Genomic DNA, 7,088 nt, shown 5'->3' with positions numbered 1-7,088 from the left:
TTGGGTATGTAGTCTAGGCCAGCCTCCCTATGAACTCACTGTGTATCCCGGGCTGGCCTCAGCCTCCCCAGTACTGGGATTGAAAGTGTATACCACCATACTAGCTCATTTTCAGTTTTCAAAGATTGTAATAGATTGAAGATCAGAGACCAGTGTGTTATTGGTTTCTATCCCCAAATGTTGAAACATTTCAAAAGCTTGCTAAATGTCAATTGATTTTAACCAGGATTTCCTTGTTAATATTTTGGGGTCAGTTTTTTTTTTTTTTTTTTTGAGATAGTGGGATTAAAAAAAAAATCACAGCACTAGACAGGAGATTTCTATATCTATAAAACAAAGTGGAGGCTGCTAGCCCGTAATTTGACTCTTAAGGACATGCACACTTAAATTTACATTTACGGGGGTGATTGGAAGCCTGAAAAGCCTTTTATCATAATCGAGGCTAAAAACAATTTAAGTACAATATTGCAAAAATTCTACTGGCAATGTTGGTGAATGGCGTTCTTTTAAAAACAGATTTCTTTGTGTTATCTGGCAATCTACAATATTTTACTAATAGAAACACAACCTAACCAGGTGCGTTTACAAAGGCCACCTGCAAATGAGATTTAATGTCTTGCCTCTCTGGGTTTTAGTTTGTGTGTGTGTGTGTGTGTGTGTGTGTGTGTGTGTGTGTGTGTTGTTTTTTAATACTCAAATGTCTTTTAAATAAAGGAATAAATCTTTAGAGCAATGGGAAGCTGGTAAAGTAGTGTGATCCTCTATGCAGTATCAGATATCCTTAAATATATATTTATACATTGGTATAGTTTTTAAAAAATGTACTTAGACAAATGATTACTGGATATCTATGCTAACTCCCAGAAGAATGTTATGTTTTACTGTTTCATAAACAAATAGCATGATAATGAGCCCCAAAAGAAAAAGTACTGTTGATCATTTGAGTTTAATCAAAGATGCCAATCTCCTTCCCATGCTTAGCCTATAGTGTGCCCAGAGCTTGCCCTCAAAAGCTTTCTTGTGACTTTTGCATGCTTTTCTGATAAGAACATGCTTTAGTGGATAAGGATGAAGTAAAGTTCAAAAACCTTTGCTTAAGAGGAAGCACAACCTTCCTCGCAGTTAGGATTCTAACGTTTTAGGAGACTGAGAAAGAATGGGTGTGTATCACCCAAGGACATCCTACCTGTCTGGATCTTAGAATGAGTGAAGGAGGAGCATGCCACTCACAAGGGACAAAGGGAAAGGACCCCAGACACATTCTTTATCCAGTGCCACAAACATAAGAAGATACGTTCTACTAAAGAACTAAGGTGCAGTGTATACAACTTAGGGAAACTAGATATTTGAGAGCTGGGGAGGTGGTTCAGCATGCTCTTCCAGAGGACTTGAATTCTGTTCCTAGCATCCACAGAGGATGGATTACAGCTGCCTATATTTCTAGTTCTAGGGGATCTGATGCGTTTGGTCTCTGAGGGCACCTACACTCACATGTATACACACATACAATTTAAGAGAATAAAAAGTAAATGATAACTCTAGAACAAACAAAATCAAATATATAAAAGATTAAAAAAAACAACAACAGACATTTAGCACCAACCGTAATTTTAAAAGTTCTAAGATTGTAATCCTTTTTAATTTTTTCATTTGTTTGTTTGTTTTTTGTTGTTGTTGTTGTTTTAGAGACAGGGTTTCTGTCCTGGAACTCACTCTGTAGACCAGGCTGGCCTCAAACTCAGAAATCCACCCGCCTCTGCCTCCCAAGTGCTGGGATTAAAGGTGTGCACCATCACCGACTGGCTAATTCTTTTCAATGTTAACAAAATTATCTATGGTACCATGAAGCAATTGAAAGTGGTGTGTGTGTGTACATATGTGTATAGGTGGTGGAGAACAAGGGGCCTTCCTCAATCACTTTCCACCTTATTTTTTGAGACATGATCTCTTGATGAACTTGGAAGCATACCATATTGGCTAGACTGACTGGCTGGCTAGTGACTGGCTGGCTGGCTAGTGAGCCCCAGATACGCTCCTGCCTTTGATTCACCAGTCCTGGGATCTGAGGTGAACACTCTTAACTTTAATTTTTTACATGGTTGCTAGGAGTCTAAAGTTCTTATGCTTCTAGAAAAACACTTTACCACTGAGTCATTTCCCACCCTCTCTGACTCAGGAGATAGGGAGGCAAATGGATCTCAGTGAGTTCAAGCCCAGCTTGGTTTGTAAAGTGAGCTCAGGGCAGCCAGGGCAACACAATAAGACTCCATCTCAAGGGGGAAATAATACAATAAAATGTTTCACACAAAGCAGTCAGTTTTTCAAGAAGGTCTGTTTATTTAACTCTCTTAAAATTACCAATATATCTTCCAGTCCCACCTTAAGCTACTTTGCCTTTTCCCCCATAAAATTTACAACTGTAAGATATACCATATGATATGTTTACTCATTATGTTTGTTCATCTCTCTTTCCTCCTCAACGGGAATGTGAGCCATATCAGGTAAATACCTTTGTTTTGTTGTATTTCAAGCACCTAGAACAGTTCCTGGTACGAAGGTATATTTACTGACCGCTGCACATTTAATCAATTTAAGTGTTCAATCCTGTGTTCAGATCTCTGCTCCCTCCCTTGACTACATCTACCTCCAAAGTTAGATGTGGATGCTTTATTTATTACCATGTTCTAAAGATCTATTTAAATTTTTATTTTCTGTGTGTGAGTGTTTACTTACTTGTATATATGTGCACCACATGCATACCTGGTGCTTGAGGCTGGAAGAGGGTGTCAGAGCCTCTGATACTCAAGTTATGGGCAGTTTTGAGCTGCCTCATGGGTGCTGGGAGTTGAGCCCTGCTTGTCTGCAAGATCAATGGATGCTCTTAACTGCTGAGCCATCTTCAACACCGGCCTTTTATTTATTTATTTATTTATTTATTTATTTATTTAATTTCATATGTATTGGGTGTATGATTGTGTGAGGATGTTGGATTAGAAATAGTTGTGAGCGGCCATGTCGGTACTGGGAATTGAACCAAGTCCTCTAGAAGAGCAGCCAATGCTCTTAACCTCAGCCCAGCCCCAAACCATTTTAAAATTGAGAAACAGACCTGGAGTCTGAGTGACCAGCTTCAGTCATTTATACCCCTAGCCTCTGAATAGTGATTCAGTTTCTGGTGACCAACAAATGTACACAGCAAATACATTTTTGTCACTTAGTGATCTAAAAAATATCACTGAAATTTTCTCTTTTCTGGAAATGAATCATCATAGACATGTTTTGAACAAACCTTTAAATAAGAATCTGAGATGCTTGTTTTGTTGTTGTTCTTTTACTGGGTAGAGTGAGCCATCAGGGCATGTGTTTCCTTGTTTATCTTCTCAGCTTGAGTTTAATGGGGCTGTGTAAGTGAAAAGGTCAGCTTGAACTCCAGAGTGGATAGTCAAATCCGCATGTAAAGCTTTCTGATGCCTTTATGAGAACCCTTTCTAGCTGAGTGTACTGGGTTACCCCTTTGAACACAGCACTGGGGAGGCTAACGCAGGAGAATTGCTGTGAGTTAAGAACAGCCTGGCCACAGAGTAAGGCACTATTCAGAAAAGTAAAAACCAAATGCTGAAGAGATGGCTCAGCGATTCAGGTGTGAACTGCTTTTCCAGAGGACCCAAGTTTAGATCCCAGCACCCATGCTGGGTGCTTACAACTATCTGCAACTCCAGCTCCAAGGGATCCTGTGTCCTCTTCTGGCCTCTTTGGGGACCTGCACACACTCGAATATATATATATATATTCATACATATATATATATATATACATATATATATATATGCATGCAAACACATAATACCACATAAATAAAAATACATCTTTTTTTATTTTATTTTTATTTCTATTTTTTTGGTTTTTTGAGACAGGGTTTCTCTGTGTAGCCCTGGCTGTCCTGGAACTCACTCTGTAGACCAGGCTGGCCTTGAACTCAGAAATCCACCTGCCTCTGCCTCCCAAGTGCTGGGATTAAAGGCGCGTGCCACCACTGCCCGGCACATCTGTTTTTTTAAAATCAGTTGTTTTTAAAAAGTAAAAAGAACAACTGATCTCTGAAGTGTACTTAGTGTATTTATTCTGTAGCTCTTTACATTATTTGGCATTTCTATCTCTTCCTATAACTCTTTTTCCTTCAGGTGTCCAGAAGATAAAATGAAATTTGCAGAGGTCTAGACAACTTGCTGTTATCCAATGACTAAAAAGGGAGTGTAAGAACACTGTGCCAGGGAACGGCAGGAAGAGTTGCCAGGTGTCAAATACAGGTGGGGACGGCTCAGGGAGTTAGTGTGTGTGTGGTGAAATAAAAACATAAAGCAAACCAAGAGTAGTTTGCTTTTTGCTATTAGAGCATGTTTTTGTTACCAAGGAGTTTAGCACCTATGGTAGCATGTCTGTGCAGCATCCTTTAGTGTGCAACGAGGGAAGCTGGGCCCGCTTAGACCAATGGCACCCTCTCTGAGTTTCAGTTAGCTTATTAAGTTTATATTTGTGAATTTTTTTCAGTACTTAACATTTACTCTGGCTTTGCACAGACCTACAAAGGAAACCTAGTGTGCATAAAATTGTAAGGACTTGGTTTGTTTGTTTGTTTGTTTGTTTGTTCAGCATTCCATGTGGATGTTTATTCTATAGTTGCAAAGTAAAAACCCCACCAACGTTGACTTAACTTACCTGTGACACAGGGAAATAACATTATTTGTAAAATTTTTATTGAATTATAATTTATGTTGAGATAGATCTGCTTGACTAGATGAGGGGAGGGCAGCTCCCCTTTGCAGAGGAGAAGGGTAGGGGGAGGAGTTAGCTGTGTGAGAGGGGGGCCTTGGAGGAGAGGGGGGGCAGATATTGGGATATAAAGTGAATGAACAAATAAATAAATGGAAAAATGTGCTTCAATGTATGTAGCTCACTACATTGCCATAAACTATACACTATGTAACAGCACTCGATCAAGAAGTAGACTCTGACAAGCCTCACTGAGCTGCCCGCGGGCTTCCCTCCTGTCACTAAACCAGTGAGGGGACCACTCTTCCAACCTTAATGGTATTTGCTGTTTTCTCTTCCCTCTACACAGAGTGGCTATCAGATTCATCCGCGTTGGTAGTAACTGTCGTTGCTTGTTCTTGTAGCAGATTGATATTTTACCATTAGGATATATCATGGGCATGTGGGTTATTTTCAAGCTTCTCCAGGATGACACAAGTGAATCCTTATAGTACTCTGGTTCGTGATTGATAGTCATGGGCCCTCATATCTCTTGGGTACGCTCACCGGAGTACACTAAGTGTAAAGCATCTGGATCTTGCTGGATCACTGTGGAAATCACTGGATTTTTCCACAGTAGCCGTGCTAGGTGACCGCTCCCAACTTCCCTTCAAGCAGCCTATGGTATTGTTGGCCTTTCTTCATCTTTGCTCTCTGATAGGAGTGTGTAAATGAAAACTTGACTTTCAAAATGTTTGTTTGCGCCAGGCCTACTATTGATCTGTATGGCTCATCAGCCTACAGCCTTCTACAGAACTGGTAGGGGGAGACATTGTCAGAGACAGAATCAGAATCTAGGGATTGTAGGGCTCAGGATGTATTGTTATGGTTTTTACTGTAGTAAAACTCTATTAGACACTATACTGTCATGGCTGAACACATTAAAAAAGTTTTATTATGAAAGATATGTCCAAGGCCTGGATGAGTTCTATTTAAATACACTGGAGTACTTGGAATAGAATAGAGTCATAGTCAATTGGATTTTCTTGCTAATTGAGTTTTAATGAAAGTTCCTTTTTCTATGTAACTTTTCTTGGAAATGTACAAACTTAATTGATATAGGCACAATAAGCTAGTATTTTTTAAAAGTAATTTTAGTTATAGTTTATTCAAGATATTTCAGGACTGATATCTGCTAAAGGAAATTTTTGTGTCTCTGTCTATCTGATATTCTTTATGGGGGGTCGTGTACATTTTATACTTATGTGGATGTATACATAATGTGTATGAATGTATTTGGAGACCATATGTCAACATCAGGTGTCATCCTCAGTTACTCTTTGATGTATTCATGTTTAGACAGGGTCTCTCACTAAACCTGATCAGCTCAATGATCAATGAGCTCTAGAGACACTCTTGTCCCTGGGTCTCTCTGCCCTGAATTAGGATCACAGACATGGCTGCCATGCTTGATGTTTACATGGTGCTGAGGATCCCAGCTCAGGTCCTCATGCTTGCTAGGTAGTTAACAGATCAACAAAGCCATCTCTGAAGTCCAGAGAAATGTTTTGTTTGGTGGTGGTTGCTTGTTTGTTTCGAGGCAGTCTCACTGTATAAATCCTAGACTGGCCTAGAATTCACAATGTAGACCAAGCTGGCCTCAGTCTCAGAGATTAAAGGCATGATCTACCACACCTGGCCAGAAATGTTCTTTTTAATTCGAGTCTTTATCCTGATTGCATTGTAATTGTATATGCTTGAGAGCAAGTTCTGAAAAGTATAATTTTCTGCATTTCCCACAGTGTTCGTATATATTGGTCAAGTTAGAGGATTTTGAAAATGATCCCCCCCCATAGCAGAATATATCCAAAATTTCTATGAAAATCCTAAAAATAAGTCATCTCAAATCTTATAATGCATAGACAACACTAACGCTTATAGTCAACACTTTTCAGTACATAATTTTATGTCAGTATTTGGTGCTTCATCATTTTGATGACTCCACAGTATTCTGAAACTCTTCCTCACAAGTTATTGATCCAGCCCTGTTGTTAGATATAGATCTTTGCCAGTAGGTTGCTATTAAGGCACTGCAGTGGGCACACTGCAGATAAAGCTTTGCCCCAATCCAGGTTGATTTCTGAAAGTTAAATTCCCAGAAGGGAGCTGTCCGTTCAAGGGTTGCTATATTTTAAAGAAAATATGCCCCAAATAATAATACTGAAACTTGCATTGTGTGAGTGCACCTTGCTCTGAACTCTTGGCCATTTACAGAGATATTTTAAAACCATTTTCTTTTCTTTTTTTCTTTTTCTTTTCTGTTCTTTTTTTTTTTTTTT

The 7,088-nt window shown here is 39.2% G+C and overlaps 1 protein-coding gene across 1 annotated transcript in view; it reads left to right on the top strand.

The window, feature by feature from the left end:
• Baiap2l1 (BAR/IMD domain containing adaptor protein 2 like 1) overlaps window positions 1–7,088 on the top strand; it is a 96,589-nt gene that overhangs the window by 2,418 nt on the left and 87,083 nt on the right. The gene's annotated exons all lie outside the window — the stretch shown is intronic.

This window comes from Mastomys coucha, unplaced genomic scaffold (genome assembly GCF_008632895.1).
Source record: "Mastomys coucha isolate ucsf_1 unplaced genomic scaffold, UCSF_Mcou_1 pScaffold22, whole genome shotgun sequence".
NCBI classification, from domain to species: Eukaryota; Metazoa; Chordata; class Mammalia; order Rodentia; family Muridae; genus Mastomys; species Mastomys coucha.
This window is presented reverse-complemented; position numbering and strand designations above follow the sequence as displayed.